We start from the raw sequence: 27,453 nt of genomic DNA, 5'->3' as shown, positions 1-27,453 counted from the left end.
TTTTCCCAACAATAGGTGGAGGAAAAAAGAAGAGCTAAATACTCTTCTCAGTATTGAACATTAACTCATTCGATATCTATATCAAATCATTGTTTGCAATGTTCCACTATTTACATTGTTGGATATGCTTCATTGGATAGTGTGTTAGCATGGAGACACAAATTGATACATCTCATTCACATTTAACTTTGAGAAACCTTGGGTTCAGGAAAGATACATAAGTATGAAATATGAATGAAATATTACACTTTACATTCAATAGTCTTGAAAAGAGCCCTGCTCTAGGGCTTAGAATAATATCCTTTGGTTTTTGCAATAGAATCTCAGTCATTTTATATGAAGGAAAAGTAGCAAGCAAATCTAGATACAAAAATATTAAGCAACCAATTTGATATACCTTACATTGGGAAAACATTGCAAGTTGGACTTTTGCAAAAAGTATTTTAATCTAGTGGTGCTACTCCCTCCTATTCCTTCACCCCAGAAAAATTTAAAAGACAGTAAACTGACTTTTGGGATAGGACAGGTGCAAACTATAAGTTTTAACTGAAATACAGTATGCTTTAGTTTAATGCATAGGGTTTATAATTAAGTTTGGCAAATACTTGCCTTTTGTATGAAATAGAGATTTTCTTCATTTACTGCAGAACAATTTTAAGCCCCATTTTTTTCCTGACAATTTTAATACATAATAAAATCAGAAAAGTTGATAAAGTTGAACAGAATCAATATTTATTTTAGATAGATAGGTAGGTAGTAGGTAGGTAGGTAGGTAGGTAGGTAGGTAGGTAGGTAGGTAGGTAGGTAGGTAGGTAGATAGATAGATAGATAGATAGATAGATAGATAGATAGATAGATAGATAGATAGATAGTGTGTGTGTATGTATGTATGTATGTATGTATGAATTAATTAATTAATTAATTAATTAAGGGGTCAAGAGAGATTTTCCAGCTTTGTTTAATCTTTAAAAACCTGGGAAGCTTACAGATATCAGCCTCTTTTTTAAAAAGTTTCTTTCCTTTTCTAGCACTTACTCAATTATTTCTTTTTCTAGTACCTACTCAATTAATATTATGATATGCAAATTTGCTTTGTCACATGGCCATTCCAATGTCCAGGGCTGCTGTATCTGCACCATACTTTTAAAATATTAAACAGAACTGAAATACCTACCATAGTTACAATGTACTTAAAAAAAACCTTTAACCTTTTCTTAGACCACATAGTATGTAACAACTGCTTTAATGGAGAGCCAGCCTACTTTCCAAAGTATCTGAATGCAGGACAAGAAGCAATGGATGAAAACTAATCAAGGAAAGAAGCAACCTAGAATTAAGGAGACATTTCCTGACAGTTAGAACAATGAATCAATGGAATGACTTACCTCTAGACGTTGTGGATGCTCCAACACTGGAAGAGTGTATTTTAAGAAGAAATTGGATAACCATTTGTGTGAAATAGTTTAGGGTTTTCTGCCATTTTAGGGAGTTGAACTGGAAGACCTCCAAGGTCCCTTCCAACTCTGTTATTCTGGGTATACAGTAGATGAGTGCCCTTACCTGATGTCTAATTATTTCTGAATAAGAAAATCTCTCTTGTTTTTACATTGAGATCTTGTCTGGTGTGTCCTTTTTTATTTGGTCATCTTTTTATAATTTCCATTCTTCAGATTTTCATCATTTTGTTCTACTTTTGTTAAGCTTACACATTTTGGGGGTGGGGGATATGTGCTGATGGTGGTAGCCAGTACTGTATTCTCCATATACAATCATGTACATGCAGCTTCCCATTATCTATTTAAATTTTCTTTGAGGAATGGTTTCTGACCCACCCCGTCAATCATACCTAAAGAAGTCTTTATGCAATTCTGTAAATCCAATACATACAAAAGAAGCTTCCTTGCTGCTACTTGAAAGTATCAAGGTCCTTATGTGCCTTGTATAAAACCATCAAGTTTGAAACTCTGTTTAAATTTCTACCCATTCTGAAAATTCAGTGTGTGACTTCAGGCAAGGTAGTAAATTGTGTTCTAATCCTCCCAGAGGAATTGGTTGTAAAGATAAAAACAGATAGCATTATTTTTTACAATGTGCAATAGAATTGGTTCACCAAGCAATCACATCAAAAATTTGCCATATGATTTTAAAAATGTCACATTCTCCCACTCAATCCCCCTTAAATGTAAAAGTCATGAAAAAGGGCTCACATTTCAGACTTTTTTCTTAGATACGCTGGGTAGTGGTAATTCAGAGTAATAAAATGTCTTTTTTTGAGAGAGAGGAAGAGATGAGGTCCATAAAATGTCTCCAAGATTAGTTCAACAAATGGGCCATATATTGATTTTTTGTTATAAAAGTGAGCTGTCACTTTTCCTATAACATAACAATGTAAAGCACAAATGGGGACAATAAAAGAGTACAGGTCAGAAGTTTGACAGCACAGCCATCTTAATAGCTCATGTTCTATTCCTTCACTGGTAGCCATTTTGGTAGAAGACATAGTTTCAATTCATTCAAAACTGATTCTAGAAAGCACCTCTTGTTATATCAAAGTAGTCATCCTTGAGACATTGGTCTGAGAATACTTTCTCAGCAGTATTTTTGCTGAGAAAGGCACGAATACTAGTTGAAATAGATACTTCTTCCCATTCGATGTTAATCCAATATACAGGCCAGAAGTGGGTAATGTGTGGCTTTAGGCCATGCTCAACTTTTTACACCCTTTGGTGTGGTCCATGGAGCCTTCCTATTCACACTATCACATTTCCCATATAATATCAGTTCTTCTTTTCAAGAAATAAAACAGCAGTTAATATAGTTTGGTCTGAAGAGATACAGCTTCTATTGGGGATTCAGTCATTCAATAATTTTGGCTTAATTACTCTCTCTCAGCCAAACTTGTTTTCTTGTTATGAGGATAGAAAGGAGATTTCCCTTTAAGCTTCTTTGCATGTTCAAAGAAAAGTTGAAAATGCAGTAAATGAGTAAATAAAACAGAATTGTTAAAACAAACAAACAAAATCATACAATCCAATCACTAACAATTCTGAAATAAAGAAAATTGACTCCTACGGCCACACCTGTGCCATCTTCTTGTTCATTTTGCATCACCTCTTCCCAAAATGTGCACCAAACTCTGTCTGGCTCAGACATGAAATTATCTTACCTTCGCTACCAGTTCAGAACTGGGAGCGCTTGCAGGCGGCCCTTCTGCACATGTGCAGAATCTTCTGCGCATGTGCAGAACATCCATGATAACATCTGAGCAGGTGGGCAGAGCCTCCCAGGGCGAACCAGCAGAATACCACCTCTGGTCTGGCTCCTTAATGTGTTCAAACATCATCTTAATTCTTATTCTTATAACTGTTATCACAACCACTTATCACAGAAATACTTTTGTTGGCAATACATATAAAATATTGATGAGTCCATTGGGGTTCCTAGGATTTTATTTTATTTTTTTAATATATATATATATATATATTACAATAGAACACCTGCAATACGGTATGGATAGATTGTTTGTTTAACATCAACTGCCAACAACTTCCAGTTCATTAACACAGCAGTCCTATGGGAGAGAACCAATAAAATTGGAAGACTTTTGTTTTCTATTTTTTGGGGAGGCAGGGAAAGTAAAGGTCATTTTCTTCTCTTCTTGCTATTTATCTGTCTTCCTTTCTTCTTTCTCCCTTTAATTCTAGCAGAAAATAAGTGAACAATGCTCAATTAAATATGATCTAGTTTTTTTTCTCTCTTTCATTCTAGCATCCACTGGAATTATGGCACCAGAAAAGTTTACTTGCCTTTGGGGAGGGAGTTTTAAAATAACCCGAAGAGTTGTCCTCCTAAAGGTCATAGGAACTTATTTTGCATTGTTCCTATATCCATTATTTGCAGTTTCCAACAACTGTCAAGTTCTAGTGCCAGTCAAAATTTCTGCAGCTTTCCTAAAGAGTGGCATATAAATAAATAATATATAAGAGATTTACCTTGTGCAATTTGTAGCCTTCTTCCTCCTGAATATATTGCTCAAATTGGACAAGTTTTTAAATGTTTATCTAATTTTTAAATAATGCCCTGACAAATTCTTTCTTTCATAACCATTGCATTTGGACACTAGCAAAGGTGTTTTTTAAGACAATAAATAGTCTATAATCTGATAGTTGTAGTACAGATCCTCTGCAGTATTATCGTTTTATGAGAAACAAATCTTTAATGATGTAAAAAACAGTAGGATTGATCATGAGCTAGTCTATACTGCATAAGAGCCAAGGTGGCGCAGTGGTTAAATGCAGCACTGCAGGCTACTGCTAGATCAGCAGTTCAGCAGTTCAAATCCCACCAGCTCAGGGTTGACTCAGCCTTCCATCCTTCCGAGGTGGGTAAAATGAGGACCCAGATTGTTGGGGGCAATATGCTGACTCTCTGTAAACCGCTTAGAGAGGGCTGAAAGCCCTATGAAGCGGTATATAAGTCTACTGCTATTGCTATTGCTATATGAAGTATGTCTGGGAGGTCTTCAGTAAAGTCTGAAAGAGGGACCCAAAAGTAATAACATATTTGTGAACAAATAAACTAGGGCAACAAAACTTATTCCAATTAGAATCTTCTTACCGTAAGTGTAAAAATAACATAACATAAAATATTCTAGCTCAATAACCCAAGAAATATGAACAATATTCAGTAAGGTTCAACTTCTCACTGAATTGAAAATTTAAGGATGAAGGAATGTATTCTGAGTTTGTTTGATAGATGTGAAGACACTCCCTGAAGAACATCTATCTGTAGGTGTGGTTAGGATTTGTAATCTAATTGTAAGTTATCATTTCTTTCTGTTTTTTGTTCCTTTATTTAAATGCAACAATTAATATTTTATTGAATGACAAATAGAAGCGTATATATAATTGTATTTAATCAGATTATTTAAGAAAGTTGAAATAGATAGCAGGGCCATCAATTTATCGCTTTCTGGTCACTTAAAATGATTCCATTCATTTATAATGATCGACAGCCTCTCTATATGTTTTACTTTTGATTACTTTTCCATGAATCTTATTCCCATGAAAACCTAAACCCAAAAGATAACCTTATTTGGTCCAAGTGCAGTCATCTAGCTTGTCATGAGGTCAGAAAATGAATAGAATCTATTGTTCTAATGAGAACACTAGGGAGGCCAAATTTAGCCTGTGAATGGATGCTGTTTCTTAAACTGCGTCCATGCTACAGTCAGGAGGGATGACTTGTATTAAAATTAATAGCTTGTTTGTACTTTTTTTTAAAATCAACTTATTAACAAAATAGTATTCTTCCAAAGCTGCACATGTCTGTTTGTGTTTTAAATCAGAATAGATAATTAAATGAGATAGAAACTGGCATTAGGTTATGCGTGACAGAAAATGGGTGCAAGGAAAGTTATAATAATAGTTACACTACCACCACCACCGTCACTATCCAAATAAAAACAAATAAAAGGTGGTGGAGAGGGAACAAAGATAAATTTAGTACATTAGTTCCCAGCTTTTTAGTTCCCAATCAGCAGGAAAAGAAAAACTCCAAGTCTTATTGTTTTACTTTATAAAGCAAAAGTAAATTAATATCCCTGCTGTTGATATAGTCAGTGCTACATATGAGTCTTGCTTCCTCTTTTGTCTATTCATCATAGACAGCTGTTTTCCTTGGCCAAGAAAAAATTGGCTTCTATTTGCCAGTAAACATGATCTGTGTCTTGACCTAGCAAGGGAAAGCAACTTTATGTGAAAGCAATTTTATGTTTTCTTTTCTTTTTCTTTCTTTTTAACAAGCAGATGTATAAAAAAATGTTGTTGTTTTTTTGCATATCCCTTCACATTACAATGATTATCTAGGCCTTGCTGAACTGTCTAGCTGCATCTCTTCATTGGTTATCATAAAATGAGGTAACTGTATCTTATGACAAATGACAGATTTGTTTTGTACAGTGCATTGATGGACATCTTGAAAGCTGAACAGCAGACTGATCTATAGGAACCTTGGTGGCACAGTGGTTTAGAATGCAGTATTGCAGGCCAACTCTGCCCACAACCTGGAGTTTGATCCTGACAGGGCTTCAACCTTCCCTCCTTCCAAATTTGGTAAAATTGGGAGCTAGATTGTTTGGAGAAATATGCTGACATTCTAAATCACCCAGGGAGTGCTGTAAAGCACTAAGAGGTGCTATGTAAGTCTAAGTGCTATTGTTATACCCTAGCTAAAAGTGACAAACCTAGACTCATGTGAAAATACATTATTAATAACAATAGCACTTAGACTTATATACCACTTTACAATGCTTTACAGCTCTCTGTAAGTGGTTTACAGAGTCAGCATATTTGCCCCCAACAATTTGGGTATTCATTTTACCTACCTCGGAAGGATGGAAGGTTGAGTGAATCTTGAGCCTGGTGGGATTTGAACTGCAAATTGCAGGCAGCTGAAAGTCAGCAGAAGTAGCCTGCAGTACTACACTCTAACCACTGCACCACCAAGACTACATTTCAGGGATTCCATGACTTACAGCTAGTTACTTAATGATAATTTGATGTTACAATAGGCTTTCAAAAAACTACTTGTGACCCATCCTTGAAGTTATGATTTCTGCCCACTTCACTTTAATCACATGATTATGGTTTAGATACTTGTCTTTCATCTATGACTGATTGCAGCATTGTGATGTCATGTGGCTGCAGTTTGTGATATTTTTTGCCATTTTCTGGTAGAAAAAGGCAAAAAATATCTATTGGATATGCTTGGTTCTTAATGACCATATGGTTTGCTTAATGACTATGTGATTCACTTAACGACCACAATGGCTCAGTTTTTTACTCTTATAAAAGACACTTGTAAATAAAATCTGATCATATGGTGTCTTGATTTATAACTGCAAAGACTTATGACCAAAATTCCTGGATCCATTATAATCATAAGTCAAGGACTACTATAATTTCTCCAGATAAGCTTCTAGAACTTATTCACAGCCAATGTTTCCAGTTTGTAATTGTCCTTCTTATAATTGTCCCAATTCTTTTCCATTTTTTATTTTATATGCATATTTTGGGTTTTCCGTTATTTGTCTAAAATCTACTGAGGTTGTTGACAAATGGGTAGCACAAGTCTGAAAATGAAATGGTTTAGCATACTGTAACAGAGATTGTGCTAGGCTGGCCTCCTATGGTAGAAGATTCTAGAGTTTCGATAAATGTGCTAGGAAAGTCCTGATGTGGTGTAATTCTTAACATCATCATCCTACCTGCAAACATTCCGACACATTCTTATAGATTAATGATGTTTTTTAACCAACATTAGCTAGGCTATTGTGATCATAGCATGAAACATCTGTTTGGGTACCAAATGTTCAGGTCCACAGGTTTGTAGTATATTCCCAAAGGTTATTTCCTGGTCAATTTGCTTTGCCAAATCTATTAATTTTGCTGGAAACATGTTTGTGGGAAGTTTGAGGTTTTTTACTGAACAAAACAATTGATCTTCAATTTGGGTGAGAATAAGGTACTGAGCTCTGATATATATTAATAGGATCAGTGCCATGTATTAGAGCCAAGTGCTATTGCAGCACTTCCTGACAGCCTTCATTCCATTCTTATTTATCGATGTTTTGCAATGGAAAGTGAGATGACACAAACGATTCCTGGAAAATATTAAGATGCTTCTATTGCTAAATTCTTCTATATGCCGTTACAAGAAATATTAAGGAATACTTAAAACCATGGGAAGCTTGAAATGCCTTCCAGTCAGGACTTGGCACTAAACCATAGACCTCTTAACTTTATACAGCTTTAACCCTAGGCTAAAATTTGGCAGAAATGTCCTGGACATGACTTGGAATTTTTACTGCAAGCAAGAATGAAAGGAAGGAATTTACACTCACTTAGTGGACAATCAACTGTTTAATTTGCTTCATCCTTGCTTACAATGCTTGTTGACCTTGAACAATTATCTTCTGCTGGAACTTTCACAAGAATCATGGGAAGCTGGGAAGCTTTTTATATGAGAGAACAGGTGGAGGAAAAGAGGGATTATTGGTATCTTTATTACTGTTTTTCTATCTTTAACTTTTCTACTGCCTTCTTCAGATGAGCCACCTAAAACAATAACCGTGAAAATCATTGAAATAATGTCCATCAATAAAAATATAGAAAAACAATACAGAGATGCACATCTCGTATAGATTGTCAATTTTCCAGAAGAACCCAACTCCAATTGTAAACTCCAAGACAGACATTTTCTCAAAGTTTCATTTTATTAGAGCAGGTATACTGGCACATCTGAGAAAACCTGAATCTGAGAGTTCTGAGTTTTCCTTCAGTAAGTCAAAAGTCCAAATTCAACCACTGCATCCATCAGTCCATCAGATGGTCCAATCCACATCTGTCCCAACTCAAGACATTACTTCAACCACTGCTCCTCCAGGTGCAGGAATAGCATGACCTTGACCAAAAACAAGAATGCTGTTATGTCTAACTACATACCCTCTACTAAATCTTCCCTACTAATTTCCCAAGCACAAGAACGTAGCAGCATGGAAACTTCCAGCATTAATATGGCTTCCAAAGCTGACATAGATAAAGCTACCCCTTCAACACATAGTATAAAAGTTGCAAAAATAAAGAAAAATGTTTACTTGGTATTGACAGAAACAGTAACCCAGTTTCATGTAGTAGTTAAGGGATCAGGCTACAAATGAAGAGACAATGAGCTTTAGTGTCTCCTATTGCACAAAGTAATATTGGGCTAGTCACTTTGTCTCCCCACTAGGAAGGAGGGAAACAACCTTGCTAAGAGCCAAGGTGGCGCAGTGGTTAAATGCAGCACTGCAGGCTACTTCAGCTGACTGCAGTTCTGCAGTTCGGCTGTTCAAATCTCACCGGCTCAGGGTTGACTCAGCCTTCCATCCTTCCGAGGTGGGTAAAATGAGGACCCGGATTGTTGTTGGGGGCAATATGCTGACTCTGTAAACCGCTTAGAGAGGGCTGAAAGCCCTATGAAGTGGTATATAAGTCTAACTGCTATTGCTATTGCTAAGAAAATTTCAGGGATTCGTTCAGGCAGTCTTTAAGATTTTAATAAAATTGAATGGTATGGAAACGACAACTAATGTAACACTTAAAAATTATTGATACCAGTGGAAGAGAATATTTGAAGCTCACGGATTCAGTTCTTATAATGTGCAACCAGTGTTGGGATTCAAATAATTTAACAAACTGTTCCCTGCCCTAATGACCAGCTGGGTAGGCGTGCCTCAGTGGTCATGTGACTGGCTGGGCATGGCCAAGTCAATGTCACTCACATCGATGGACACTTTGACTTAGCTGTTACAATGTAATAAGGGTTAACTGGCGAGGCAGTTTCTGTAAGCAGGGCAATAAAAATTAGACTAGAAACACCACCAGAATGTTTCCTTTCTACCTTACAGGATTAACCCTGTAAAATGGGAAAAAAACAAAAGGAGATTTCTTCCAACAACCGGTTCTCCAAACAGCTTAGAAAATTAACAACTGGTTCTCCCAAGTAGGTGCTAACTGGCTGACTCCCATCACTGTGTGCAACCAACATGGCCAAGTTGAGGGTCACAAAATTGGGGTGAGAGTACTCCAATGTGAATGCAAGTTTGGATTTATAGTGAGACGTTTTCTTAATCCTTAACAATGCTGTCACCAATATGTATTTTTCTAAACATCTTTGTCACTATTCATGCATCATAAATAAATGTTAGCAGCAGAAATTTCTGACAGTAAAAGCGATGAATTCAGCAGAAAAGTGGCTATGTAGGCTGGCAAACCAGTAGATCTTTACCAAATGCTTGCTGCTGGTTGAGAGGGAATCTTAATAGAGTATAACATCTATTGATATGAATCAAATGATTTTAGCAAGGACATCAGCATTGAAAAGTTGTATCTTGGCACAAGGGAATGAAGCTAGTGATTGAATATAGAACTTATGATATTTTCCGTTGTTCATAAACTGCTTAAGATCAATGCCTGGAACAGTGGCTCTTCATTGCCGAGCTGAATGAGAATCGGGTCTGAAAATTATGCTTTTAAAAAATTAGTTTTATAGCTTCTGTAAGGGTCTTGGAGCAAAATTGGTTCTACAGCATTTTGCTGAGCTTACCAGTGTTGTTCAGTTTGTCATAATATATAAAATATCATTGCTCTGATAGCCCTGCATCAGCTTTTTCAAACTACTGCACAGCAGACATAATTAAGAATAAGCTAATGTCCTTAGGCTCCCTCTCTCATTCTCTCTCTCATTTTCTTCTGCCTGATTTTTTTTGTCTTCGTGATCTCAACTAATAGTAGGATTTCCCTCAATGTTGTTATACTTACAGCACATTTAATCACCATTTAAAACCTAAAATTAATTTTTAGTATTCAAGGTAAGCAACCTCTCTCATACAGGCACACTCATGTGCTGTTTAAGTTGGGCTATGTCTGCCCTCACCTCTTAAAAAAAACATGAGATACTTTCGTGATGATTAAACTGATGTGATGAGCTGATATGGAACTGCTGGTTTCTCTTTCTCATGTATAATTGACCTTCAGTTCTTCTTCCTCCAGTTGACTGCATTTTACTACCGTAATGCATAGCTGGGATTTGTGGAGAAAAGCACTCTGCAGATTTACTGCAATGTTTCATGGATAGTTAAGGAGAGAAGCTTTGAAATTTGAATGGTTTCTTTTATGATGATGTATCCTCTGAAATTATCTATCCTTTATTCATTAATTATGTACTATAATATTAACATTAATTTACAATAAGAGTTCTGAAAATGCTGTTCATTAGACATTATTCCTGAGTCCTTGTGATAGCCCTTCAATATCCAAATATTCTTGGCAAAAGCATTAATTAACCCTATTAATATTTGTGATAAATTGCATGGTGCTGTCAAAAGTTGAATGACATTTTAACTTGATTATCAATAGTCAATCTTTGGGCATTTTTACCAAGGGGTGATATAAAAAGTAATTAGGAAGTTGGGTGCACTTCTGAACAGGAAAAAGGGGATAATTGCTATCTAATGTTATTCTAGTATGGTTTTACTTATTAGACATTGACAAAGATCAGAGTCACCTATATTTGATTCTTGCAGAGCCATAACTCGTTTTCTAAGAAACTTTTAATTTGACATAAAGACAACCGATAAACATTGGCATTTGCACTACTACTATATATGGACTTGTATCGAAGCCATCACAAGCCTAATGGTTAGCAAGAAATAGTGCCCCAACATAGATATGTATTCTCTTTGAGACCATCAAACACATCTATGTTTTTCTGAAGAAACAAGTGTTCCAAATAAATTCTTAAGTGAAAATAGATGTTTCCTTTGATCATTTCATCTTTTATACTACATAGCATACTGGTACAGGTGATTATTAACATTCTGAATTCAAACTCTCTAGAATGCACAAACATATATCTACCCAATTAGAACTGAAACTCCTGCCTTCAGAATTAAATAATCTGTAAACACCACTCTGCTTCATGATGAATAGACCATGTAAAACACTTTTTAGTTCTCTTAAGACATATATTTGGAAAGCGACAAGCAACTGCTTATAGGGAGTTAAAAATAATCCAAGGAAATGACTCTAAAACATCCTGTTAATTCATACTACAAGCTAGTCTGCATTCAGTACAAGATATTATTTTAAATCTTGTACCTTCTTTGGTACCTGCCTGTAACAAAACTTGACAGCTACTGATAAAGCTGTAGATGGACCTTAATCCACCAGTGTAAATTTATCTATGAGAGTCCAGACTGACAGTTTTTATTGTTGTTATTTTATTACATGCATAATATTTTTGTTGATGCGCTCATATTTTATATTGTCATGCCACCATGAGAAAGTTTCTTTTCAGGGCAAGCTATAAGTAACTGAAATAATAGTAAGAGATGTATATCTTCATGAAACAATAAACATTTCTTTTTCAAAGTCTTTTCAGCAAGCATAATAAGAACCCCCCAAAATTCTGTAAGTTCGCCATTTTTGTTTTTGCTGTAGGTATTATGGTCCTGGTAGCTTTATAGCCGGTGAGCATAAATTTTCAAAGAATCAAGCACTGATCATGGAACATGCCACATCATAATTTAATATCATCCAGAAGCCACTATATGAGAAAACTTGTCAGAGAGTTCTGAGGAAATATGGTAAAGTGAAATAAGAGTAAGCAATGCAATAACTCTTTGTTGTGACTCAGATTTTTGCAGCCCAGATATGGTATTGTTATCATAACCCAATATTGCAAATGTGGAATATAATTTGTATTATATTATCTTCCTTTCAGATCTCAGCACTGTTATTCGTTAATCCCATGTTGGTTAAAAAACAAACCCATAGCTTAGTTTGAATAATCAAAAATGTGTTCCTTGCTGAATGGATGGACAACTTTAATAAACTCAGCTCTGCATACTAATTTATTTTATCCAAATAGTAACAGAACATATTGTAAGCAATTGCTTTCACAGTATGTATGTGTGTGTGTATATATATGATGAAATGCATCAATTGGGTTATGGCAATAGAGTCCTCAAGTAGACAACAAAAAGTTAAGTTCTTCTGTCAAAATACTGAATGAACAGCATAACTATGATTGTACCTATGCAACAGTCTTCATACTATGCATGAGTGTTTTCTATCTATATCCAGAAACATGTCCTCTTCATGCAAAGCTAGTGACAGAATAATGGGAAGAATGGGACCCTCCTTTAAACCAGGGCTATTAAACTCTCAGCCTGCAGGCTGGATATCTCACACACTGGCCATGCCCACACTCAGTTTACTGGAGTCCCAATAAGTTACGTGATGACACTGTGATGATGTGAGTTTGACACCCATGCTTTAAACAGTGACGTTTTTTTATCATAGTGTTTGGCAACTTGCCATAGTGTTTGGAAACAATCAAGTTTGGTTAAGAACAACAGAGAAACAATTTTCTAAGTTTGATTAATGGAATTTACTAGAAAACATGTGATATGAAAACATAAGAATTCTAGCAATAACTCCTGTTTCCAAGTGTGAAACCCATTTATAAGCAATTCAAAGTCGTTAGATTTTGACTTTCTTCCTCCTGTATTTTAGATGCAACAAGGATATCAATCTCTTCTGGCCTGTATGTTTGTTTATATAATGGTTATTGTCTACATTGACACTGTGAATCCTTTTTTCTAGGAGAGACTTTGTGCGACCTTGTGCACTTGAAACAATTTGATGTGAAATTATAACAAACATGCTTCACATGCTTTATGATTATGATGAATTTAATTCCCCATGAGTCATTCCCTTCTCAGTGTGTTTACTTTGTTTATTATCTTAGTCAATGAAAAGTTATGGAGAACTTGAAGAATTGGGTGCTACCTATGACCTTTTGAAGAATATTCAAGGAAAACATGCATGGATATCTGAAAAAAATTGCAATATCCTTAGGAGTTTTTTGCAGACAGAAATGATTAAAAGAGAAATCCATTTAATATATACACAAGATTGGATTTTATCAACTATGCTTCAAATAAATGTTCTAGCCTCTTCACATCTGACCAGCATTTAAGTGGTTTGTTTGGGATTCTTATTTATAATGAGCTAGTACAATTGCCTTAATTGCAAGTTGTACTGACTATAAAGCAAAATTAATGTGTTTCTGATCCTGAAGGAAATCATGGAAAGCACTGTAGCATGAGAATAAAATCCCAATGTATCCAAGCATGGAAGTTAATCATCATCATTAGCATAAACACTGTGTTGTGATAACTTGCTGAATGCCTTAGCAATAAATTACCTGATTCAGTTTAAGTTTCAATGACAAATTTCTAAAAATCTGTGTTCAGAAATAAAGAGGGTGAAATGGTGCAACAACCCTCGGGGGAGGGCCTTCTCTGTGGATGCTCCGGCCCTCTGGAATGATCTCCCCGTGGAGATTCGGACCCTCACCATCCTTCAGGCTTTCTGCAAAGCTATCAAGACCTGGCTGTTCTGGCAGGCCTGGGGCTGATGAGTTCCCAGCCCCACTTGAATTGTTGCGACTGTTGCGTTGTTTTCAAGCTGTTTTTTGTATTTGTTTTTGTCTTTGTTTGTTGTTGTATTCCCCCCCACACACCTTGTTTGTTAGCTGCCCTGAGTCCCTCGGGAATAGGGCGGCATACAAGTGTAATAAACATTGAACAACATTGAACAACCTGTGCTAGTACAGTGCCCTCAAGATATTTTGGACTACAATTATCGAGAAAAAGAAAATGGCAGACCAAAGATGGCTGCGTAAAAAGTAGAGTCAACCATCATGGTAGAATAAAGAGCCAGGCAGTAGACTGGCACTTCAAAACCTCTTTGGATAAGAAAGCACTTAAGATTGCCCACAAGTGCTCCAGATATCTTTTCTCATAAGAAGTTTGTAAGATAGTATCTCTAGTGGATTTAGAGCTCTGGGAGATCAAGGAATACCCATCTTGCTTGAACTTTAATAAGTGACTTTGAAAGGATACTGAGTTCACATGCTTCCTTTTTAAATCATTTTTGGAATTTGTTTGATAACTGCTTTCCAGCTATTAGAAATCTTTGGATTAACAGATTTGGCAGCACTGGGTCATCTTCCTTTCATTCTTAGCAAAATGTTTTAATTACAAATTTAAGAACTTACTTTGTTTTAATAAACAGCAAAAGGTTGATTAAAACTTCAATTTTAGAGCATTGCACCAGACTAAGAATCCAGATTTTTTTTTCAAAGAATTTACAATTAATTATCAAGAAATTTACCTGTGGGATAAAACTTTTGTTTTGATTTTTAAAAATATATTTCAAATTGGGTACTAAAGGGAACTAAATATTACAATTAAAGGAGAAAAACACATATACTCAATTTACAATGATGGAATGAAGCAAAATAATCTAACATTGGACATATTGGGATTTTTAAAAAATAGACTCAGAAATTATTATTAATATGTCAACAGAGACATCTCCCTCCTTGGAATGATTACGTCTAAAAGATGGTATTAAAGAGAAAGACGTTTTACCTGATATGATCAAGATCAAGTGAAAAGTGCATTTACAATTGGCAAGATACAAGTATGACATTGAACAAATGTTATGTTGGACACACAAAAGAAACTGCATAATGTTTTAGGAATGGCACTTAGACTTATCTCTCACTTCACAGTGCTTTACAGCCCTCTCTAAGCAGTTTACAGAGTCAGTATATTGCCCCCAATAATCTGGGTCCTTGTTTTACTGACCTTAGAAGGATAGAAGGCAGAATGAATCTTGAGTCCATGAGAATCAAACTGTAGGTAGTAAGCAGTCAGAAGAATTAGCCTGCACTACCCATTTGTTATTGTTATTATTTCAAAGGATTACAAGATTAAGATTTTTTGCACTAAAAGATATATTGAACTACACACACCAGCATTCCCAACCATGGTTATTTTTAGATTTGAAAAAAGCTAAAATATAACCCCACACATTTTATTAGGTTTAAAGAATGGTGTAAAATTACTAATATGGGGCTAAATATCATGGATGGCTTTTATAATTTCTCCAGTGAAAAGACAAACTCTGCAACAATTTATCCAGGACAGGATTATTCCTTAATGATTTCAATGGAACACTACTTAAAATAAGCTCAATAGGAGAAATCTTTCTTGATTCCTTCCCATTTTTGAAATGTAGAAAGCTACAGAGGCTTATACTTTATATTGGTGGAGAGATGGAAGAGACGTAACAGAATAAGGGCAAAAAAATCAACCCATAAGTAAAAATTATCTTCTACTTTTCATTACTTTCTGAAAAGAGAATTCTTGATCATTAAATGTAATAATTAAACCGATTAAGGACTGTCAGGGGAAAAATCAAGAAAAATATCTCTTTCGGTCTTAAATAAAATAATAGAATTACTTTTCAAATCATGGATGAAATTGACATGCTGTTCATGACCTTTTGATATATGAAGTGGAAATTATTACTTTTAAATGCTAAATAATCAGAGGGTCCTTGTTCACCAAAAGAGAAAATAATAGATATTGGTGTCCAAGACTGACACAATTGTGCAGTTGAAGCTCACAGCTTTTTCAAATCAAATCAAACTCTTCATTGAGGTCAACAATTGAGACAAAAATGAAGCATTAAATAAAACACACAATACAGCTACGTAACAATATGCATGACATGCACCACACTTTATCGAATATGATTAAATATTGTTCATTTTATTTAATCTATATTAAAATTATTTTTTGTATAAATTATAGGAACCTTTTCTTGATTCCTTCTACAGCTAGCAGTTAATGTACTGTAGTCCAAGTGGGTCTGATACTTACATGTGTTAATTGTTTGGGGGGAAACAATGCTATACTGAATTGCGGCTGAAATCTAAGTTAATTCAGTATTCTTTGACCTATGATTTGGCATCACCTACTAATGAAAATGAGGATTTTTTTTTAGCTTTAGCTGAAACTGATATACTGTTAACATAACTTTTAATTCTATTACAGTATGCCATAATACCATTATGAAAAGAAAATTGCATAGGGCTGTTTTATGTTGTTATGTTAGGACATAAAATACATCACAAAAGGAAAGAGTAAACACAACTACTTTAAGTATATGATCAGGGATGTCATCAAGAAACTGAAACTGTTTACTACTACTACTACTACTACTACTACTACTACTACTACTACTACTACTACTAACAACTACATCAACAATCAGAAGAGATGATTGAGTTTCATCTTGAAATGTCAACACAAATTAAACTGGTCTTATTGTCCAAGAATTCTGGAAATTGAAATCCAGAACAATATCAGCTGAAAGAGAAGTCTGCCTTGGATACAATACAATCCGAACTGTGTATGGAAGCAGTGAGAACACAAGTGTTATTCTGTTTCAATAGCAGGACTAAATCGAGAAGCCACAATTGCCCCAGAAGGTAGATAGTCCACACTCATACAGAACATGAGATAAATGCAGAACAAGCTTCATTACTCTGAAATTCAGCATAATGGGGAAATGGAATTCAGGTCTCTCTCTCCCTCTCCCTCCCTCCCACCCACCCACCCTCCCTCCCTCCCTCCCTCTCTCTCTCTCTCTCTCTCTCTCTCTCTCTCTCTCTCCCCCCCCACCTTTGGAGACTAATTTGCTAGTTGATGAATGTCACTAGATCATTTTTTTTTCAAAAGTTCATGGGTAATTAAAACATGTTATTTTTTACAGTATAATCTATAAAACGTGTGTATAAAGTGACTTGTCATGCAACAATTTCAGAAGTATTTTCCTTAACTCCCTTTATTAGGATTCAGTGTTCATTTCACAAGATTTCTGTTTAAAAAAATAGTTATACTCACATGAACCCAGACTCTTTTTGTTTCTTTTACGGAGTCAATTTAGCTGTGAAATCACTGAGGAACCAGTGGCAGAGGAAAATAACCTTTTCTGTTCAAATAGACAACCAGAGAGCTGGATTCCACTGATACCTGAGGAAAAAATGCATCTTGAGTGATTCAACACAGCAAAATCAATATCTTTTTGACAGTTTTATAGCAATTTTCATGGCCATGTGGACCACTGCAAAACAGAAAGCCATTTTGGGTGCCCTAAGATCATCTGTTCACTGTATAAGTACCCCCAGCTTCTTCAAAGCACTGGCTTAAGTAAATGTAGTTGCTGAGAATTTATCAGTGCTACAATCACACAAATAATCACTTAATACTAAGGTGTATTATCCCATTGATCACACTTGTATCTACATGAATGCAGTGGATAAACATTTTACTAAGTAATAACACTTCTGAAATTCCAATGTTATCTTACAAAGGTCACTGAATTCTATGTCCTCCCAGTGGACCCTAAGAACCAAGAACAAGATATAGAAAGAGTACAGAAAAGAGCAACAAAGATAATTATAGGACCGGAGGCTAAAACATATGAAGAATGGTTGCAGGAACTGGGTATGTCTAGTTTAATGAAAAGAAGGACTAGGGGAGACATGATAGCAGTGTTCCAATATCTCAGGGGTTACCACAAAGAAGAGGGAGTCAAACTATTCTCCAAAACACCTGAGGATAGGACAAGAAGCAATGGGTGGGAACTAATCAAGGAGAGACGCAACTTAGGACTACGGAGAATTTTTCTTACAGTTAGAACAGTTAATCAGTGGAACAACTTGCCTCCAGAAGTTGTGAATGTTCCAATACTGGAAGTTTTAGAAAAAGTTATTGTATAACCATTTGTCTGACGTGGTGTAGGGTATCCTGCCTAAGCAGGGGCTGAGACTAGAAGACCTCCAAAGCCCCTTTCAACTCTGTTATTCTAACCAGATTCTATCTCCAACTGAAGAGGATAAAAATTAGGAACTGTCTTCTTTTTAACACTCCCTGTATATTTTAAACCCAGAGATATGCCCAGCTTTGAACACAAGACAAGAGAGCAAATTACTGATTTTTAATTTCAGTCTATTTAGATAATTTTAACTATAGTCCATTGTTATACATTTAGCAATGTGTTCTAGTGAAAAATGGAAATAAACTAATTCAGTCTATCTGTTGTCTCTGTCTTTTCTCTAAACTGGGTTACCAATGGAAAGTCACCTCATTTCTATTCTAGTGTTCTTCAATTTGGTTCTAGAGATATCTTTAAGCCTTTTTTAAATTATTCATTAGGGAGTTTTTCCCCTATTTTCCTTTCCTTAAGGAGTAAAATAACTTAAAATAACTGGTTTATTGTTCACATAACATGTTTCAGCCATTAACCTTACATCCTTTAAAATGTTGTGTTTAACGTTTTATTGCATCTAATATATATTGTGCCTTCTATTTCAACATAAGACCTCCAAAATATAGTTTGTAAGTCATCTTCACCCTATAATTTAAAACAGCACTATAAAAGCATATTTTCCATGATGGATTTTTAAAGGATGGATAGCTTTTTGGTTCACTAAATTCATCTAAAACTTTTTAAAATGTGGATGTTTTAAATCCTTCCAGATAGGAACATACAATGTTTGATCGCACTGAAGAAAAGGACAGAAGACTCCACTTTAATTGTGCATCTTTGTGCATCTCCTGTCAAAAGAACAATGTTTTTTCATAAAAACAAGACAGATCCTCAAAAACAACCACACACACACACAAAACCATACACACATTGAAAAAGGTCATATAGATATTTCCTTTATATTTTTTGACACCTATGTGAATTGGTCTCGTTCCCTGGTCTGTTTATACATTTACTCATGTTTGATCTTTGGGTATCGAGAAAGGATCTCTCCCAATTTAAAGTTCATTTTTGTTTTAATTAGATTGACCTTTCAGCCCACTTGAAAGCCCTCTAAATGACTGATAATGACGGTTCTTTTGGAAAGAGGGACAAAAGACTGGAGACAGTCAAAGGAAATAAAATGATTTGATAGAGTGATCCTGGTGATATAAGGACATCATCATTAGTTTCATCACTGCTAACACAAAGAAAGACTACCCTCTGCAAATTTTGTGAAGATTTTATGACAGGTTATTTCTCATTGTCCTGAATGAACATTTTATAGCTCACTTCATGACTAATATCTTTAGGGTGTGTTTTTAATGACTTTCTTTTTTTCTATACTTACAGAGTTACAAATGGTAAACCTTAAAACAGATTCCAACCCTGATTTCAGCTATCAATTTGGGGAAACAATTCGCAAACATACACAAATACTGTGTGCACTAACAAACTGTTTCAATTGAAAGCTGCAATTTCATGATGTGTTGAAGTTTTTCAACCAGTCAGGGTTTTTTTTCCCCCCGTTTTCTTTTTTACACAAGCCCAACATCACTTATTTTTAGCTCCCATCAAAAAAAGTGCAAGCACTTTACATTTGAAAAATGTGACAAACATAAACAAATTTAAATAAATAAATGATGATGGCATACAGTGCAACAGTATATGAACAGCTTGTGTCCAGAAGTTGTGAATGCCCCAACACTGGAAGTCTTTAAGAAGATGTTGGATAGCCATTTGTCTGAAACGGTATAGGGTTTCCTGCCTAGGCAGGAGGTTGAAGACTAGAAGACCTGCAAGGTCCCTTCCAACTCTGCTATTGTATTGTATTGTATTAATGCCTGAGGCTGCAATTTATTACTTGCTTACCTGAAAGTAAGCTCACCGAACTTCATGGAGCTTATTTCTAAGTATATCTGCATAGAGTTGAGCTTTTAGGAACTATAAAAATAGATTTTCAAAAGAGGAAACACTTTAACCTTCCTTCTCATCACTTCGCTGGGCCAAACTGTGTAATATTCGACTCCACTTTCCATTTAGAACCCAACTCTGTTTCCTTGATGGTGTTCAATGGTGCTGAAGTCAGATATAACATATATGGTGACATCAAGCCAAGGGCTATTACTCATAGAGCTGCCTGTTTTCTGCTTCAGTAGTGCAGCAAACTAATTGAAATTAAGAGTATCTCAACATAAATTTTGCAATGCTTGGGCTTCATTTTCTCTATTAACACTTGAATGAACTAAAAATTCATTAGGTACTGAATCATTCCGAACTCCTTTAAAATCCTGCAAGAGCTTTGTGCACTTTCCCCATCTACTGCAGGAGCAATGTACTATATGTTGCAGATATGAAAGATTTAAATAATTTTCTATCTTTGACTACATGGTTTTACTTATACTTTCAAAGACTTTCAAACATGGTTAAGATAATACTACACAGAAACTGATATATATTCCATAGTCAGATTTGGCTACATAGTAACCAAATATTATCCATGAATATTTTAATGATATCCAACAGGTCTACTCAAATATGTGAATAATCCACTAGCATACGTTAATGGTTTGCAAATGGAGACTATTCTGTTTTAAGCAATACATATCTACAGAACTGCTGATGCAGTTAAGCCTATCAAAATATCAGCCCCCAGAATGTCTTGGGAGAAGATACTACTCATATAGACAACAGTGAGCATTGATCAGCTGGTAAACATTAGGTTAGGCAGGTGGTCTAGCACCACATTGATTTCTGTGATGTTCTTAAAAGATAACTTTTCAAAGATATTGCAACAATATAAATATAAGCAAAATGTGTCCCTGTCCCAGTATTGTTTTGGGCATAAGGAGAATCCAGCCAAGGCAAGAGTCAAAACTGAACCACACATAGTACATTAGCTGGTGCCCAGAAATCCCAAATAGTTCTTTTCACAATGCTGATTTTTGAATTATCGGTATATAATACTACAAGTGTCTAATTTCTTGAAAATGTTAATGCATTCTAGGACTGAATTAGCAGTCCTACTATAGATTGTGTTAACTGAGTTAGTTACTGAGTACAGTAAATCCCCTGATATAATTCAATGTCCAAAATAATGAAAAGTATCATTTAAAAAATCCTTATGTATTATGCTAGGTATTATCATTTGAAGAAAAGATATCAGTGATTGAAATTGTTGTAGTAACTTCTCTTCATCAAAAATGTTATTTAGTAAGAATTGCTCAGTTGCAGTTGAGCCCCCACTGGATTTTGAAATAACTGCTATCTTAATAACTGATAACTTAAAAACATTAAAAAGTAGTTTTTTTAAAAAAAATGGTAATGGGTTTAAGTTAAGTTTATGAATGCTATTTGTGGTCCTGATGTAAGCATAGGAATATCATAGTTCCAAAATTAATACACACATTTCCCAGCATTAGAACTTTTTGCAGTTCAGTTGTGAATAACAATTTGAAGGATCATTTAGCTTTTAGAGTAGCATTTTCAGTGTTTCAAAGAACACAATTTTTGCCTAATTTACATGATAATCATGATCTGGATGTATCATTAATGGCAGTAATTTCAAAGAAAGTTTCTTGAAATTTGAACACCTTATAGCGTTTTCCATCTGATGGCTTTTAGAATCAAGGAGCCGAGGTGGCGCAGTGGTTAAATGCAGCACTACAGGCTACTTCAGCTGACTGCAGTTCAGCAGTTCAGCTGTTCAAATCTCACCAGCTCAGGGTTGACTCAGCCTTCCATCCTTCCGAGGTGGGTAAAATGAGGACCCAGATTGTTGTTGGGGGCAATATGCTGACTCTGTAAACCGCTTAGAGAGGGCTGAAAGCCCTATGAAGCAGTATATAAGTCTAACTGCTATTGCTATTGTTATTTTGCTTACCGTTTCTCCTGTCCTATCCCCCATTTGCATTTACCCAATTATTTGTATCAAGATAAAGACAACAGCAAAGGCCAATGAGTCATAGAAAATTTAATTAATCCCTGGAGTTTAAGCTTTTTTTTTTCAATCCAACACTATCAAATGTTTTAGATCACAACTTCAGTCACTGTTGATCATTGGCCATAATGTATAGGGCTACTTGCAATTGAAATTCAGAATAGATGGATAAAGCTAACAGGGTAAAATAATCTGTGGCTCCAACCATGAATTGGGAAGACACGGATAAGAACCCATGTCATCAAGGGATGACTGCAATACTGGTAGTTTAATATTGTGAGACACAACCATAAAAAAAGAACATAAATTGAATGATGGTGGTTACAGTGAATATTTTTTGAACTTTAATGATAAATACTGACATTTATCAACATTGGAACCAAGGAGAAATAAAAAGAGATTGGAGGAACAAAGGAAGGGAAGAGAAAATAAAGTTATCTTGTTGAGAGATACTAGTATTGAAGCCAGAAGGTTAAGCTTTTTAGAATTCCATCAGTTTCATTTCACTAGACTTAATACACCTATTTTCTCTATAAAATAGGGGGGGGGGAGAAAAATCAAACTATCCTAGTTGAATTGAAAAAAAAATGTTTTTTTCCTATTTCAGGGACTCCCTGTGAATATTCTGTCCCCTCTGGCCCTTTGAAGCTGGATTTTAAAAACCAGGATGATTCTTGGTGGCGAAGAAATTGGCTGTTCCTGAGTTGAGGGCAGAAGGTAATTAGACTTGTTTTTAGAAATGTACAAAGTGGATGAGGATGCTAACAGGTTCTTAGACTTCTTTGTAGCACTTCTTGGATTGACTATGTGACCATGCTAGATATTTTGGGATTAAATAATTTAAAAAAAGAGCTAAGACTCCATAAATTCTTGATGAATATTTGTGCTGCACCGAAAGCCTGGAGCAATATCCCAAAACTTCTCCTAACAAGATCTTGATTCAGTTCCCTGGATCAATAAATGCGGTAATCCTTTGATTTCATTCTGCCCATCCTTGGAATTAAATAAAGGCATGTAAGAGGTGGAGATTTATTTCAGCAATAGAAAAAGGTGCTGTAAGGTCTTTAATTAGATATAAAGTTCCAGAATGATAGACCCACATATCACTTTCTCTGTTTGCCTCTAGATTTGTCACTTAACTAAAACTCTGAAGGACTCATTTAATCTGGAAACTCATAGCTTTTATATTATGGAAAATACCCACCCATCCCCAAGCACAAAATGTTCCTTGTTCCACACAATACAGAAACAAAATGTAAACAACCACAGCAAATGCTTACTAGTGCCAACAATGTTACTCATAATAATATTGGGAAGTGAACTTTCAGGTTGCTTTCATTAAAAAAGGGTGTTTTTTCCCCTAACTATATGCCTCTCATGAGTAGCAGAGTGGAATAAAAGAGATTTCAGATAATATTTTTGAGCACTGAAAATCCTTATCAAAGAATCCCTCGATACATAGTTGCTTCTAGCTTTTCCAACTGATATGTAAAATTTTATGCATAATTTAACAGTGAAAAGGGTTGCAATACAGCTTTTTCTTTAAAAAAACAAACAAAAAAACAAATATAGAATAACAGGTCCAGAATACCTACCTACCTACATATATAATTATATACCTGAGCTTGATTCTGAATGTTTATTGGCAATCTGTAGCTCAGTGAATCAAATCATAAGACTGTTAGGTTTAATCCTTGGAAATTTCATTTGAATTCATGAAGTTTTGCAGCACTATTAAACCAGGCAATGCTTTTTAATGCTGTGATCAGAGAATCCTAAACTAATTGATTTTGATGCCATCCACATGGACATACCAATGATGTAACACTAAGGGCTGAACTAAACACCTTATTTTGAAGTTAAACAGAGTGAATGAAGAATAGGAGATTAATTAATCTTCTTGAATTGTCAAACTAGAAAAATATGATGGAATGCTGGATTGCACTAGACTATTAATAAATTGGCAAACATGCTATAAAAAAAATAAATTAAACACATTTTTAAAAATCGTATTATTTACAGTATTAACATTGAATCAATATAATACTATATATTGTTTGCAGGTTATGAAGAACTTTGAAAATCTTGAGCAATATGTATAGCAAAGAAAGGTGAGATCTATTTAAAGTTGCCGTTTGCTATCTGAGCCTCAATTGACCTAGGTACAAGTAATCAATTTACTGCCAAATATATGGGATATATATCATATATTGCATTCATATATGTCAACACCAAATATTACAAATATTCTTGGATACACATACTCTTGAACCTTGATGAAGTCATTTGAAGATGACATTTCTATATAGCCAAAAATGAAAGGGTAGAGAATGAAGTACACACTTGAATGTACTAGATAGTTTTGATATTTTGTTTGGTTTTGACTTATTTTCAGACTAATGCAACTTAGGTCTTGTATGGTAGACATTTATTTTATATTCATAGACCAAAAACTTTATACGAGCACTTTTATGATGAAAAATAATATGTACATGCTAAAACCCTTTTTATGTCTTTGATTCTTAAATACAAATGAACATATAATCTTTTAATCAGAAGTAACTATATTTTTTGCACTGGATTTTTGTATACTTTGAATCTTGACTTTTTCATTTCCACAATATGATCAAGATTATCCTTCTTTTGCCAGATTTCCAGTTTTATTTCCTCTGAGTTTATCTCTGATTTAAATGCATCCAAGATTACATCATTCCATCCCTAAAGCAGAAAATATTAACCTATTCTGTGGGAGTGGACTATTTTGTGGGTGTGGCTTGGTGGTCATGTGACTGGCTGGGAGTGGCTTGGAGGTCATGTGACTGGGTTGGGAGTGGCTTAGCAGTCATGTGACCGGGCGTGGCCAACTTGTAAAACATGGTGAAACTCACTTAACAATGCTCTTGCTTAAGCACCAAAATTTTGGGCTCATTTGGGGTCATACATTCTCTTTCTTCCCTTTATTTCTTTCATTCCTTTCTCTTTCTTTCTTTCTTTCTTTCTTTCCTTCCTTCCTTCCTTCCTTATTTCATTCTTTCTCCCTCTCTCTCCCTTCCTCCTTCTTCCTTTCTCCTCTTTCTTTGTGTCGTTTTCTTTCTTTTTTTTCTGTCTAAATCACTCTAAGGTTTGATGAAAGCAGTCACAAGCTTAGGGTGAATTAAGTCTTTGTCAAAAACGTAAACCAGGATTTCAACAAAAAACTCTAGGTCAGCATCAAACTCAGGTTTCAACTTTTATCCAGAGCCCACCAGCTTCAAACATTTGGGACAGACTTGGTCTCTCCAGCGTAGATTTCCCAATTAGCCTGGCAATCAGGAAACCATGGGTGTATTCCACCTCTGAATCCTCAGCCACCCTTGATACCACAAGATAACTTATTGATGCTCCACTATCATAGGCTTTGGGAGAGTGGCTACCAAAAGGGATGGAAGGCAAGCAAGGCTAGGAGGCATCAGAAAGGAAAGCTAGGATGAGGGATTCTCGGTCATCCAGGTTGTCCCAAAGATATTATTTTTTTCAAGAGGGAGGGCAAGGTTAGTAAGCTCCTAGTGTGCCCTGTGGTGCCTCCAACTGCTGACTTAGGACAGCGGGTGGGTGAAACGAGGAACTGTGGGGAGCCTCCTATGTGTTGCACCCCCCCTCCCAGCCTTCATCTGCAAAGTCTCTCTCTCTCACACACACACACACACAGACACACACACACACACACAGACACACAGACACACACACACAGAGAGAGAGAGAGAGAGAGAGAGAGAGAGAGAGAGAGAGAGAGAGAGAGAGAGAGAGAGAGAGAGAGAGAAAGAGAGAGAGATCTAGCACGTGTCTCCAATGCTTTGCGGTTCATTTCTCTCGAAACAATCTGTAATCTGAGAAAGATTCCCATTCAACATTTGATTGCCAAATGACCACACACACACACACACACAGACAGACACACAGACAGACACACGAGACTGACTTTTGAACCACATGACCCCATCCCTGCTTCTCTCTTTCCTTCCTTCATTTGCAAACAGGGAGGATTGTTTGTGCAAGGCACTGGCAGGGATCCGGGAGAAGCCGAACCAGCCTCTCTGAAGCAAGCTTGAGTTGAATCTGGAATATACACGTTCAAGTGCAGGAATTGGGAACCAATGTGGCCTTCCCAAAACAGACCCCCTTCCTCAAAAGCAGACATGGAATTGTACCACCAAATCCACACCACACTAGATCCCACTGCCCACTCCAGGAATGCTATTGGCCTGCAGATTCAAATGGCTCTGCCAGGATACAAGGGAAGAGGAGACAGTGAATCATGAGAGGGAGGGAGGGGGAGGGGGAGGGGGGAGGGGGAGGGGGAGGAGAAGGGGGAGGGGGGAGGGGGAGGGGGAGGGGAGAGGGAGAGAAAGAGAGAGAGAGAGAGAGAGGGAGAGAGAGAGAGAGAGAGAGAGAGAGAGAGAGAGAGAGAGAGAGAGAGAGAGAGAGAGAGAGAAGTTAATGCTGCATTTCCGCAGCCTCAGCCTGTACTCAGGAAGAGTCGCTGAAAAATGAAGGCAGCAGATGGCAGAGGGGGAAAAGTCCACAGCGTCGCTCTGGCTCCATATAGAATGAAGAGGCAGAACTGCCATTCTCCACCATGTCCAAGCTTTTTCTGAGAAGGCTATTTGACATCTTGGACATCTATTTGATTCAGACTAAGATTTAGTCTGGAATAAACCGCCCCATTTACAAACCACCAATCCTTGCTTGCCAACCTATCAGCACATGCTAAAGCTTCATTTGCCTCAGGACAGCAGCCTGGATGAGCCTCCCATGTGTTGCACCCACCTCCCAGCCTTCATCCACACCTATGTGACATTTTCAGGCACCCCCTTGCCGGGCTGTTCCCGTCCCCATCCCTGCTGCGGCTGCAAATATGGCTCGCCCTGGCAGAGGCTGTGGCCCAAAAAGCTTCACAGCCATGCTTCTGAGAAGCTTGTCATGTAGTCCACCCTCCCCACCAGGCTAAACTCTCCAAGAGCAGCCAGCTGCAAAGCTTGCCACTCCACTGCACGCACACACACACACACACACACACACACACACACACCTTCATAATGCTGAGGGCTTAGAGGCCCTGCCTTTGCAGAAAATGGGTGGATGCATGTGCAGGAGCCCCAGAATGTCCACTTGCCCTCCCGCAGCATTACCACTGCTCTCAGCTCCAGTGCAGCATCTGCATTTCTACCAAGGGCTGCTGGATGCCGACTTTGGAAGGTA

Source organism: Thamnophis sirtalis, unplaced genomic scaffold, assembly GCF_051295495.1.
Source record: "Thamnophis sirtalis isolate CommonGarterSnake01/CBP01778 unplaced genomic scaffold, rThaSir2_p1.2 scaffold_1, whole genome shotgun sequence".
NCBI lineage: Eukaryota > Metazoa > Chordata > Lepidosauria > Squamata > Natricidae > Thamnophis > Thamnophis sirtalis.
Note: the sequence above shows the minus strand (reverse complement) of the source record.